Source organism: Homarus americanus, unplaced genomic scaffold (genome assembly GCF_018991925.1).
Source record: "Homarus americanus isolate GMGI-L3 unplaced genomic scaffold, GMGI_Hamer_2.0 scaffold46197, whole genome shotgun sequence".
Taxonomy (NCBI): domain Eukaryota; kingdom Metazoa; phylum Arthropoda; class Malacostraca; order Decapoda; family Nephropidae; genus Homarus; species Homarus americanus.
The window spans coordinates 155109-170000 of record NW_024723050.1 but is presented as its reverse complement, the minus strand read 5'-3'; the positions used below and the strand labels follow the sequence as shown (position 1 = coordinate 170000).

General features: G+C 43.1%; 1 non-coding gene across 1 annotated transcript; it reads left to right on the top strand.

The window, feature by feature from the left end:
• The first annotated feature begins 11371 nt into the window (after positions 1 to 11371).
• Positions 11372 to 11443, top strand: Trnat-ugu. The gene has a single exon. It is a non-coding gene; the product is annotated as a tRNA-Thr (tRNA).
• The last annotated feature ends 3449 nt before the right edge of the window (positions 11444 to 14892 follow it).

Genomic DNA, 14892 nt, shown 5'->3' with positions numbered 1-14892 from the left:
CACAAAGAAATTAGATTCCAGTTAGATTTTCAGGGCAGACGTAGAAAATTCCACTAAAGTACCAGATTTCAGAAGGGCAAACTTTGACAGTTTAAAGAGGCAGCTGAGAGAGGGGGTGTCGCGCTTGGCCGTAAACCTGACAGATGACTCCGACCTGATAACGAGATCAGAGATTGCCGAGTTCTACGACGATTTAAATAATGAGTTACTTAATGCACAAAGGAAGAACATACCATACAAAAAACTCAGATCAGACAACAATGACCCTAAATGGATAAATAATTATTTACAGAACATCATTGGCCAAAGGAAGGCTATAGGTAGAAGGATAAAGCGTGGCGAAATTTACCTCCGCGATTATTACAAGATATTGGCGAGTAGGGTTAAAACCGAGATAAGGAAATCCAAGAGGAATAATGAGGTAAGCATAGCAAGGGAGACGAAGACAAACCCCAAAGGATTCTACCAAATGTATCAAACTAAAACAAGAGAAAAGATTGGGCCAATACGGTCAGATACCGGCGAGCTAACTGATAACGACGGAGAAATAAACAGTAATTTGAATAAATATTTTTCAACAGTTTTCACCACCGAAAATTTAAACACGATACCCGAGGCACCGACTCTATTCAGAGATAGAGAAGAAAACAAATTAAGCGAGATAGTAGTGACTAGTAACGATGTTAGTAAGCAAATAGACAAACTAAAGCCTAATAAGTCACCTGGTCCCGATGAGATATTTGCCAGAGTATTAAAGGAATGTAAGGAAGAGCTTAGTATGCCCTTAGCAAAGTTGTTTAACATGTCCTTAAAAACAGGTGTAGTACCAGAATCCTGGAGGATAGCGAATGTAATACCGATTTTCAAGAAGGGGGATAGATCACTATCCTCTAACTACCACCCAATCAGTCTAACATCAATAGTAGGCAAATTACTGGAAGCAATCATTTCAAACTCGATTCGAAATCACCTGGAGAAGCACCGATTGATCAATGATTCCCAGCATGGCTTCACAAGCGGACGTTCTTGTCTAACTAATCTATTAACATTCTTTTCATCAGTTTTCGAATCAGTGGACGAGGGGCACAATTATGATGTGGTATATCTCGACTTAAGCAAAGCCTTCGACAGAGTCCCCCACGAAAGACTAATTAGAAAGGTACAAGCACATGGCATCAAAGGTAACATCCTTAAATGGATTAGGGCGTGGTTACGGGACAGGAAACAGCAAGTGAGCATTAACGGCACTAAGTCCCATTGGAGCAACGTCACAAGTGGAGTTCCCCAAGGCTCAGTACTTGTACCATTATTATTTATTATATACATAAACGACATAGATATCGGCATAGACAACAACATCAGTAAATTTGCTGATGACAGTAAAATAGGACGTGTTATTAAATCTGACGAGGACTCCGCAAAACCACAGGAAGATCTAAACAAATTTTTCGAATGGTCTGAAAAATGGCAGATGAAATTCAACGTGGAAAAATGTAAAGTACTCAGTATAGGAGGTGTAAACAGGGAAACCAGATACCAGATGAACAATGATGCCATAGAGAAATCCGACTGCGAGAGAGATTTAGGAGTAATGATAAGTAGGAACCTTAAGCCAAGTAAACAATGTGTTTTTGCTCGTAACAAGGCTAATAAAGTACTTGGGTTCATACAAAGGAGTGTTAGTTACAAGACTAGCAAGATCATCCTAAAACTGTATCTTGCGCTTGTGAGACCACACCTGGATTACGCAGTTCAGTTCTGGTCACCGTATTACAGAATGGATATAGAATCATTGGAAAGAATTCAGAGGAGAATGACAAGACTAATCCCGGGCATTAGGAACCTTGAGTATAGAGACAGGTTAAAGCATCTTAATTTGCACTCCCTCGAGACGTAGAGCGAGGGGCGACCTGATAGAGGTGTATAAGTGGAAGTCAGGGCTAAACAAAGGGGACATTACAAAGGTACTCAAACTATCCAACCAGGAGCGACTCGTAACAATGGCTTTAAATTAGACAAATTTAGATTTAGGCGTGAAATAGGTAAACACTGGTTTGGAAACAGAGTAGTGGATGAATGGAACAAGTTACCAAATATCATCATTAACTCGAATACGCTGAATAGCTCCAAACATAGGTTGGATGCTTATATGAGCAATCGGGGTTGGGTGTAAACGGGATTGCCCAGTATGGGCCAATAGGCCCGCTGCAGTTTCCTCCATTCTTATGTTCTTATGATGATGATGATGAAGATGACGAAGATGATGAAGATAATGATGATGATGATGATGATGATGATGACGAAGATGATGATATTGATGACGACGAATATGATGATGATGATGCTGACGAAGATGATAATGATGATGCTGACGAAGATGATGATGATGATGATGAAGATGATGATGATGATGATGGCGAAGATGATGATGATGATGATGATGATGATGACGAAGATGATGATGGTGATGATGATGACGATGAAGATGATGATGATGACGATGGTGATGATGATGATGATGGTGATGATGATGGTGATGATGACAATGATGTGATATGTCTCAATTCATCTTCCTCAATCTAATACACTTTAGTTTTCTCATCTTCCTTTTAATAGACTGAGAGACATTTGACTAAACTCGATTAATGATAATGATGAGTAGATATTTCTCAACTCATTTCATCAAACTAATAGAAAGTGAGCTGAGAGATATATGACGAACTAGGAGACAATGAGGAAATATCTCTCATCCCATCTCCACTAAGCTGTGAAGAATACCAGCCTTACCAACTTACCACAGGAAGAGTAACTTAACTAATACACTAAAGCAGATGGTTGAAAAATATGAAGAAAAAATAATATTAAACTCAGGCAATTAAAATGTTTCACCAACCTGGAGGGATAGTGTGTGAGGACAAAATTTATGTAGCACAGACAGACAGACAGACAGACAGAGACACGAACGAAAACAATTAACCTGAACCACAGTTATAGACAGGGCAACTTTTTTAGCATAAACAATGAACACACTAATTATGTCATAAAATAATAATAATAATAATAATAATGATAATGATAATAATAATAATAATAATAATAATAATAATAATAATAATAATAACAGGTAATATATTAGACCAGGTGAACATATTAACCTGGACCAGTGGGCGAGTCACGTACCGGGCTGCTGGACCGGTTATATTTAGCCGAGATTAATTAAACCTAATTTATTTAAGTCTATTGAAGTTTAATTAATTAGGTGGATTTGGTCAGTTTTAGAGACTTATCGTAAAGAGATGATTTTTGATCCACCAGTCAGAGTGAGTGATCGAGTATGTGTTAATTTATGCGGTTGGTATAATAATGATAATAATAATAATAATAATAATAATAATAATAATAATAATAATAATAATAATAATAATAATAATAATAATAATAATAATAATAATAATAATAATAATAATAATAATAACAATAATACTCTCTTATGTCAATATCTCGACTCGCAAATTTAATGTGTAATAGTCTCTCTCTCTCTCTCTCTCTCTCTCTCTCTCTCAGAAAATCAGGTATGTACACCAGAAACTAATTAATGACGTTAACATTAACAACAATTCTCTTGCCCCTCATTTCTCCCCTTGAACCTCTCCCTCCCTCTCTCCCTCTTCCTTCTCCCCTCTTTCCTTCCTCTCTTCTCCTTCCCCTCTCCATCTTCTTCCTCCCTCTTTCTTCTTTTCCTCTTCCCCTTTCTCCTTCACCTATTCATCATCTCTCTCCCTTCTTCCTTCCCCTTTTCGTCTTCCTCCTCTCAGTTTCCTCCTTTCCCTTCCCTCTTTCTTTTCTCTCCTTCATTCCCCTCCTCCTCTTCCCTCCCTCCCTGTGTATGGCATCGCTTTACACATTACATTTCTAAAGAACATTTACCTGAGGCACATAATTAAAGTACATAGTCAGGTACATAATTAAAAGGTACATGGGGACACACACACATCAATCACATATCTCGTCATATACTTAAAGCACATATCTGAGACACATATCTAAAGTGTCACATATAAGATACATAATGGAGACACATATTGAAGCCATATATTTATTCTGGCTAGTGAGTCATAAGGTAATGTTCTATTTGGTGTATACAGAAGAGTCATGTGGGAGGGAGGAGGAGGAGGGCAGGCGAGGAGGGGAAGGGGATGGGAGAGGGAGGAGATGGGAGAGGGAGGAGATGGGAGAGGGAGGGGTGGAAGGGAGACATCAAAAAGTAATACCGTAAGACCTGAAATATTGAGGTTTCAAGAGGTATTCCCAATGGATAGGAAAAAATCCATATGAATGTTTTTTTTTAAGGTTCGTGTATAGCTTTTGTGTGTGTGTGTGTGTGTGTGTGTGTGTGTGTGTGTGTGTGTGTTCAAAGATGTTGGATAATATGCTCTCTCTCTCTCTCTCTCTCTCTATCTTTATCTTTCTTAATATTTATCCAGTATCATTAGTCAGAAGATAACATATTTGACGTAATTAGAGCCGGTCCGCTTTCCTCCTCCTACCCCCTCTCTCACCCCTCCTCCCCCCTCTCTCTCACCTCCTCCCTACCCCCCCTCTCTCACCCTCCTCCCTATCGCCCTCTCTCTCACCTCCTCCCTCCCCGCCCTCTCTCTCTCCCCTCCGCCCTACCCCCGCTCTCTCTCTCACCCTCCTCCCTACCCCGCTCTCTCTCACCCTCCTCCCTACCCCCTCTCTCTCACCCTCCCCCTCTCCCGCCCTCTCTCTCACCCTCCTCCCTACCCCGCCCTCTCTCTCACCTTCCTCCCTACCCCCGCCCTCTCTCTCACCCTCCTTGCCTCTCTCCCTCCCATTCCTCCCTCAACATCTGTCAACATCAAACATAAAAAAAACGAATAATTTTTTCATAATCTTCCAAAATTATTCTCTAGTATAATCACTACACTAAAACACCAATAATAATTAATATAACAAATTGTCGTCATGTTCTGAATATCATATCACTTTCAGGATCACGATTTCAGATACAGGTGGTTATTATCACCTAACTTGACCTTAATAAGACTTTATAATTAACATACTTCATCCGGCAGGTGTGTCAGGTAGAGTGGAAGAGGTATAATTCGTAAGGTGTTGAGGCTTGGAGAGGTAAATTCCCTATGGCAGGTGAGGAAGAGACATTTACAGTTTGGCGTTTGTTTTGGAGTGTTATTGTGTGAGGAGGGACGGAGAATGGGGAGGAGGAGGGAGGGAGGTGAGGAGGGTGAGGGAGGAAAGGAGAACAGGGGAGAATGAGAGGAAGGGAGGGTGAGGTGTTGTGTGTGAGGGAGGGAGAGTGGGAAGGAGGGAGGAGAGTGGAAGGAGGGAGGAGGGAGGGACAGAGGCGTGCAGTTGCCCCCACCCCCCACCATAGGTTACGTTAACCATTGTAACGCTAACAAGGGCTTCACTAACAGCTAAGTTTCCTCACGTCGCCTCAGTTTAAACCCCAAGTGCTTTTTTGTGGGTTTATACTCAAATGGGTTTATGCTGGGAATGGGTAATACTTGAATGGGTTTACGCTGGGAATGGTTTAGTTTAAGTGAAAGCTTAGTTTATGACAAATTGGGCTTTTGGTTTATGTTGGAATGGGTTTTTCAAGCTGTTATGGTTTTTATTTAAGCTGTTATGGTTTTTATTTAAGCTGTTTTGGGTCTTATTTAAGCTGTTATGGATCTTATTTAAGCTGTTATGGCTCTTATTTAAGCTGTTATGAGCCTTATTTAAGCTGTTTTGGGTCTTATTTAAGCCGTTATGAACCTTATTTAAGCTGTTATGGCTCTTATTTAAGCTGTTATGAGCCTTATTTAAGCTGTTTTGGGTCTTATTTAAGCTGTTATGGATCTTATTTAAGCTGTTATGGATCTTATTTAAGCTGTTATGGCTCTTATTTAAGCTGTTATAAACCTTACTTAAGCTGTTTTGGGTCTTATTTAAGCTGTTATGGCTCTTATTTAAGCTGTTATGGGCCTTATTTAAGCTGTTATGGGCCTTATCTAAGCTGTTATGAGCCTTATTTAAGCTGTTATGGGTCTTGTCTAAGCTGTAATGGGTCTTATTTAAGCTGTTATGGCTCTTATTTAAGCTGTTATGGCTCTTATTTAAGCTGTTATGAGCCTTATTTAAGCTGTTATGAGCCTTATTTAAGCTGTTATGGGTCTTGTCTAAGCTGTTTGGTTTACGTCATAATTACCCAGGAGTTTACATCAGGATAAGTTAGTCTACAAGTTTACGCCAAATGGTCTTGAAATATTTTTTGTTTCTTGCTGGAATGATATCGTTTACACCATGTTATCTCGAGGGATTACATAGGATTAATGTGATTTATCTAGGATTTATCTAGGATTAACGTGATTTATCTAGGATTTATCTTGGATTAACGTGATTTATCTAGGATTTATCTTGGATTAACGTGATTTATCTAGAATTTATGTAGGAATAACGTGATTTATCTAGGATTTATCTTGGATTAACGTGATTTATCTAGGATTTATCTTGGATTAACGTGATTTATCTAGGATTTATCTTGGATTAACGTGATTTATCTAGAATTTATGTAGGAATAACGTGATTTATCTAGGATTTATTTTGGATTAACGAGATTGACTTGAGACTAACTTCACTTACATAAGATTAACTTACCTTACATACAAGTCATTTACTTAAAGCTAAAATAAATTCATGATAGATATAAATTGCATAAAACAAATACCAGCTGTATATTAGTTTACGCAGAAAAAATACGCATTTAGAGGTAGGAGCAAATAAATACGTTACTCAAGAAAAAATATTTACGCAGAAAATACCGTCGTTTACGCAAAAAATATCGTCGTTTACGCCAAAAAAAATTACACAGAAAATGTCGTCGTTTACGCAAAAGTTACGTATAAAATATCGCCGTTTACGCAAAAGAGATACGCAGATTTTTTTATATTGATTTTTTTTCGAGTTTACGCTTAGATATTTGCCGTCTCGGTGTTAACTGTCAGCCTCACACACACCGTTTCTACTCTACCGCTGTTCTATTTTTAGGGGCAGTGGATTTTAATTATGTCGGTCAGTGACACTTTCCCACGTGTCAGAGTGTGAGGGGGGTGGAGGTGGGGGAAGGGAGGTGGGAGGGAAGGGAGGGGAGGTGGGGGGGGAGGTGGGGGTGGGGGGAGGGGGGGTGAGGGAGAAGGGGGTGAGGGGTAAGGTGAGGTGGAGGTGGGGGAAGGGGAGGAGGGGTATGAGGGGTGAGGGGTGAGGTGGGGTGAGGTGGAGGAAGGGGGGAGGAGGGTATGAGGGGTGAGGGGTGAGGTGGAGGCGGAAGGGGGGGAGGGGTTAAGAGCTAAAAATACTCACCAACGATTTACTCAATACTGTAGAAGCGTCATGTAGAACTGGACTTCAATTCTACCCCCCCTCCCCGCCCCTCCCTCCAAGTGATATATACTGGATATCGTTTTATACACTGAAACCTCAATATAACGGACAATATAGAGAACAAAATCCCTTATATCGAGGTTCTGTTTGATGAGAAACCTCCCATCTAATTTATCATATAGAGAGAAGTCCGTTACATGAAGGTTTAACTATAAATAACAAAAGGCAAATATATAAAAAAAATGTTTAAACTCGATGGATGTCTGTATGTTTTTTCCTTGGGTCGAAATAATTAACCATAAATGACCTCTGACCTCATAATGTGACCTCTGACCTCATGATGTGACCTCTGACCTCATGATGTGACCTCTGACCTCATTATGTGATCTCTGGCCTCATGCTTGACCTCTGACCTCATGATCTGACCTCCCCGACCTCGTAATGTGACCTCTGACCTCATGTGACCTCCTGACCTCCTTGAGCAGGCCTCCCGACCTCATAATGTGACCTCTGACCTCATAATAGGACCTCTGAGCTCATAATGTGACTTCCTGACCTCTTAATAGGACCTCTGACCTCATAATAGGACCTCTGACACTCATAATAGGACCTCTGACCTCATAATGTGACCTTGAGTTTGATAGTTAAGGGTCATGCAGAAGTGGTCAGAATGTTCCTATTGTTATTCTGCTGTCTAAATCACTTCTAAAAATATCTTGAGTGACAGACAGACAGACAGACAGACAGATGAATAGACTAGTTCCACACAAGACTTCATAACTAACAAAATTTAAGCAAACGAAGGGCAAAACACACACACACACACACACACACACACACACACACACACACACACACACACACACACACACACACACACACACACACACACACACCTCAATTCTGTTCATGAAATATGAAAAAGAAATAAACTTCCGACTAATTTTCTCACGAAACTTAGAATGGGGGTGGAAAGGAAGAGGGAATGGAAAGGGGGTAAGAAAGGAAAAGTGGAAGGGAAGGAGTGGAAGGGGGTGGGGAAATGAAAAAGGAGTGGGAGGGTGGAGAAAGGAAAAAGAAGTGGAAGGGGTGGAAAGGAAGGGTGGAAGTGGGTGGAAGGGAAGGGTGGAAGGAAGGGTGGAAGAATTGGAAAGGAAGGGTGGAAAGGAAGAAGGGTGGAAGGGGAAAAGAAAGGGTGAAGAAGTGGAAAAAAGAAGGACAGAAGAGGTGGAAAAAGGAAGGACAGAAAGGGGTGGAAAAAAAGAATTGAGAAAGGAGGGTGGAAAAGGAAGGGTGGAAAGGGGGGTGGAAGGGATGGAAAGAAGGAAGGACAGAAGGGGGTGGAAAGGAAGGACAGAAGGGGGTGGAAAGGAAGGACAGAAGGGGGTGGAAAGGAAGAATGGAAATCAATACAATAATCCTCTTCTGCCTGGATCTTAATAATGGGTGATGGAAGAAGACTCGGAACTCGCTAATGAGTAGAGAGGCCTATTATTATTTGGGGGGAGGTCAAGAGGTCAAAGGTCAAGGGGTCAAAGGTCAAATGTCAAGGGGTTAAAGGTCAAGGGGTTAAAGGTCAAGAGGTCAAAGGTCAAAAGGTCAAAGGTCAAGAGGGTTTGATAGGACGTGGGATAAAATTTACCCACGTTGAGTGAAACAGATAGGATTGGGTGTAGGTAAGGGCGTCTGAGAAGTGATTTAAGAGTGAAGTGAAAATGAATCGTTCGGTAGTTCATGAGAAAGATCTCTCTCTCTCTCTCTCTCTCTCTCTCTCTCTCTCTCTCTCTCTTTCGATCTGTCTAATTTTCTCTCTCCCTGTCACGAAATTCCCAGGTTATGTGATGAAGTTCTTGAGGGGAAAGGTGTGTGTGTGTGTGTGTGTGTGTGTGTGTGTGTGTGTGTGTGTATGATCCAAGGGAAGGGGAGATTCAGGTACCAACAAGTCCTTACAACAAACTTTAGTGCTTCTGTGGATGATTGAAGAGATGAGACTCTCTCTCCTCTCTCTCTCTCTCTCTCTCTCTCTCTCTCTCTCTCTCTCTCTCTCTCTCTCTCTCTCTCTCTCTCCTTATCACTTCTCCCTCCACCATATTCCTCCCCATTATTTTTCTCCCCATCACCTACTCCCTTTCTCCCTCACCTACCAACATCTCACTCCCCACCATCTATCCTCTCTCTCCCTCATTCCCCACCACCTCACTCCCTCACCCGCCGTAGGTGTGGGCGTAAGTGTGCGTGTAGATGTAGGAACAGGTGTGGGGACAGGTGTGGGGACAGGTGTAGGGACAGGTGTAGATGGTCACACTCCCACACACCTCTGTTCACGGGGGCAGAAATATACACAACAGGTAAATCATCTTTCTTGTATCTATAATAAAACTTTCCTCGTGTTCAATATCTAAGTTTAATGACCCGGAAATGTGATCACCTGTGAAGGAGCTCTCGCTAGTTCCTGGTCGGAATGGCAAGATTCCTTAACCCTTTGAGGACAATGATTTAACCCTTTGAGGACGATGGTTTAAACCTTCAACTAAGATGATTAAACTTTTTGAGAAGGAAGATTAAACCCTTTGAAAATGATGATTTAACCCTTTTAAAGGAGATGATTTAACCCTTTTGAAGACGATGATTTAACCCTTTGCGAATGTTTTAACCCTTTGAAGAACAATGTTTTACTCCCCTAAAGATAATTAAACCATTTGAACACGATGGTTTAACCCCTGAAGAACCATATTTTAACCCAGAAAGAAGGTTAACGTATCCCTGAAACCCTTTATCCCATTCTAAACCACTATCAAGCATCTATTAAATCCTTTATCCTATCTTAAAGTCCCTTCAGGTACGAATCACTACAGGTGCGACAGGTAACCCTCAGGTGCGACAGGTAACCCCCAGGTGCGACAGGTAACCCCCAGGTGCTGCAGGTAACCCCCAGGTGCGACAGGTAACCCCCAGGTGCTGCAGGTAACCCACAGGTGCTGCAGGTAACCCCCAGGTGCGACAGAGAATGCGGGATGAGAGCAGGTCGCGGCTATCACATATGCAGGGAGGATGCACAGGTGAGTGACAACAACATTCACCGCTCATACGACACACATTAGCCCACACAGGGACCACCACCACGGCTCACACACCTGGGCGAGGGAGGGCAGGTGGGTAAAGGACTGGGGGAAGGTTGGGAGGAGAGGAGACACGGGGGAGGAAACTGGAGAGGAGAGGGGACATTGGGAGAGAGGTAGGGAGGAAAGGAGACATAGGAAGGGGGTGGGAGGAGAGGACATACGGGGGAGGAAGATGGAGAGTAGAGGAGATATGAGGAGGGTGTGGGGGGAGGTTGGGGAAGGGAAGTGGGGAGGAGAACAAAACATAGAGAGAAAGAGAGAGAGATGGGGAGGAGAAGAGATGCGAAAGAGGGGTCAGGTGTGTGTGTGTGTGTGTCAACTCTCCAAAATACACGTTCACGGCTATAACCACAATTTTTTTCTTCAGAGAATGTGTTTAATATTATTCCCATTTTCATCCACTATCCAGAAAGAAAATGTCCACAATTATAACCATTTTCTACAATAATTCAAAAAGGAGGTTAAAAAAAACTATAACCATTTACAACAACAACAATTTAAAATGGAGTTCAAGGCAACTATAACCATTTCCAACAACTACTCAGATCAATAAATTAAAGCCAGCACTGTTTACCGGGTCGCGTGGCGGAACGTGATCAATGAGCATTACTGAAAATCATTTGTCAGACCCACTACAACCAGTTACTCTCGAGGCCTGTCAATGTCTGTCTGTCTGTCTCTGTTTCTTTTATCTTGCTCTTGGATCTGTCTATTTCACTGAAGAACTCTCTGTCTCTCTCATGAACCACCACTAATAACACATCGACCAAAAACTTAACAAGCAAGAGACACTTCCAGTCATCGTCACCTCTCCCCTCCCTCCCATCCCCAAGCAACCATACGCCTCCTTAGCTCAGGGGCAGAGCACTGGTCTTGTAAACCAGGGGTCGTGAGTTCGATTCTCACAGGGGGCACATGTGTTTTTAATGACAAGACTAATCCCAGGCATTAGGAACCTTGAGTGAGTACAGAGACAGGTTAAAGGATCTTAATTTGCACTCCCTCGAGAGACGTAGAGCGAGGGGCAACATGATAGAGGTGTATAAGTGGAAGTCAGGGCTAAACAAAGGGGACATTACAAAGGTACTCAAACTATCCAACCAGGAGCGAACTCGTAACAATGGTTTTAAATTATACAAATTTAGATTTAGGCGCGGAATAGGTAAACATTGGTTTGGAAATAGAGTAGTGGATGAGTGGAACAAGTTACCAAACATCATCATGAACTCGAATACGCTGAATAGCTTCAAACATAGGTTGGATGGATGTATGAGCGATAGGGGTTGGGTGTAAACGGGACTGCCCAGTATGGGCCAATAGGCCCGCTGCAGTTTCCTCCATTCTTATGTTCTTATGTACTCCTCACCCCTCATCCATCATCACCCCTCATCCATCTTCACCCCTCATCCATCATCACCCGTCCTGGAAACAATTGGGCAAATCCACTCTGATGCGGGTCTAGCGTTCGTTGATTGGTCCTCATCCTTCCCCTTCTAATCTAACTTGATCTGAACCTAATCGAAGCTAAACTAAACTATTCTAACATCCAATATAACCTAATCTATTCGTAGGAAGGGTTAAAAGCTAACGTCAGTAATGAGTTAAAGACCCAATCAGCGACGTGTATGCCCGCAAACGAGTGGATTTTGCTTCTAATTTTTTTGTCAGTCATCCCCGCACACCTTAAGCGGTTGTCAGGTAGCGTCTGGACAGAGACCTCACCAAACTGTCAAGGCTTCACGTCCATTTAATACCTTGATGAAGCGAGGAGATAAATAGTGTTTTTTTTGGTGTGTGTGTGTATTGTGTAGAGACAGGAGACCTGCCTTTTTCGAAGTTTTGTTGTCTTAATTAAAGGTGACACCGTTTAATACAGGTAAGAGATAGATCATTAGTATCGATTTCTTCTTCTATACAAGTCAGGCTCTCTCTCTCTCTCTCTCTCTCTCTCTCTCTCATCACTGAGAACACCTACTTTCTGTCCTCCTCTCCCCTTCCCTTCTCTTTCCTCTCTCCCTATATCTTCATTCTAGCCCCTTCCCACCCCTTCTATTCCAGCTTTTCAATTCATCTCTCCTTCCTATCCCAGTGTTGCAATCCCTTTCCTTTCTCTCCTGCTTTTCAATCCAATCCACCACCTCCCTTCTTAGTCTTCCAATCGCCCCATCACCTCATCAATCCCCCATCACCTCATCAATCCCCCATCCCCATCACCTCATCAATCCCTTTTCTAAACCTCCACCACGTGCCCTCTTCAATGAGATATTTACCATCAACACATCCTCCCCCTCCACCCTTATCCCACCTCCCCTCCACCTCACCCCTCCACCCCCTCACCCCACCCCTCCACCCCACCCCCTCCCACCTCACCCCCTCCACCTCCACCCCTCCACCTCACCCCCCATAGATGCCCCAGACTGGGGTGGACCACAGACTCTCGCTCACGTCAGTGATGAGGAACAATTTCCTTGGGGAGCAGTCAATACAGGGAGGGGGGAAGAGGAAGAGGGATACTGAGGGAGAGAGAGGGAGGATGTGGGAAAGGAAGGAAGGAGAGGGGGGAAAGAGGAAGGGCTACTGGTGGGGGGGAGGCAGGCTGGGGGGGGGGAGTGAGAAAATGAGGAAGGAGGCAGGTATGAGGGATGGGGGGAGGACGGAGGGAAGGGCTGGCAGGTGGGGAGGATGGGAAGGAGGGAGGTCTGGTGGAGGAGGGAGGTACTGATGGAGGGAGGGAGGGTGTGTGTCGGAGCTATTTTAGGCCAGAGCGTCAGTTATATCCAGGTGACATAATGACGTCATCTTTCATAATTGTGCGACGGTGTGTGTGTATAGAGGGAGAGGAGGGAGAGGGGAGGAGGGAGGGAGGGAGGGAGGGAGGGGGAGGGGAGGGAGGGAGGGAGGAGGGAGGGGGAGGAGGGAGGGAGGGAGGGAGGGAGGGGGGGAGGGAGGGAGGGAGGAAATGTGTGAGAGGGAGAAAGAAGAAGAGAGAGCAGGAGAGGGAGAGAAAGAGGGTGAAAAGGGAGAGAGACGGAGAACCATTTTAACACATACGGAGAAATTAACTTAAAACTAAAAGAGAGAGAGAGAGAGAGAGAGAGAGAGAGAGAGAGAGAGAGCAATATTTACACACATAAATAACACACGTGGTTAAGTCCAAATGTACTAACTAATAAGGAAAGAATTGAAACATCCAACACAGTGTCTGGTATGTATGTATGTATGTATGTATGTATGTATGTATGTATGTATGTATGTATGTATGTTCAGGCGAGTGTGGTGATGAGGATTATGGCTTTAGACGTTCGAAAATCCGCTTTACTAAAGAAAACCGGAGTATCGTTCTCAGTTTATAGGATTCCAATCCGTATTTATAAAGGCTAATAACGGAGGGGGGGGTGAGGGAGGAAAGGAGAGTGAGTTTAAAGGTGGTGTTTGCTGCAGGTGCGGTTTCAAGTCTCACCTGGCCACACCTGTTGCCTCACACACCTGTACTAACGAACTATTATTTCCTCGTACTACACCTGCGAATGATAAGCATCTGTTACCTTATTCTCTTCCTCCTCCTCCTCCTTCTACACCTGCATCATTGATAAACACTTGCTACCTTATCTTTGACGAGTTAATTTACACACCTGACACAATTATTTACCCTTCTAAATAGTTCCTATATTACAGTTTATATCTCTTCATATATTTCACTTTGATATCTCCTGCATGAATATTTACAATCATAACACACACACACACTCCCTCACACACGTCCACAGCCACACACACACACACACTCCCTCACACACGTCCACAGACACACACACACACCCTCACACACACGTCCACAGCCACACACACACACGTCCACAGCCACACACACACACTCCCTCACACATGTCCACACACAGCCACACACACACACCCTCACACACGTCCACACACATACACACACCTCACACACGTCCACACAGCCACACACACACCCCCCACACACGTCCACACACAGCCACACACACACACACTCCTCACACACGTCCACAGCCACACACACACACCCCCTCACACACGTCCACAGCCACACACACACACCTCACACACGTCCACAGCCACACACACACACACTCCCTCACACACGTCCACAGCCACACACACACGCGAAAATAATCTCTTATTCAGAATGATATAAAGGTCCTATAGTCATATAAACACACTATAGTGCTCTTATTTTAGGGGATCTTTATATAAAAATCAAAATATGTAAAATTCCCTTCGTACTACATTGAAGATTTCGTTCCTTCAAATTGAAATAAAAATAAAGTTAAATAAATTTGTTTTGGTCGTGTTTCTGCGATGATGTTTACCCAAGTTGTGT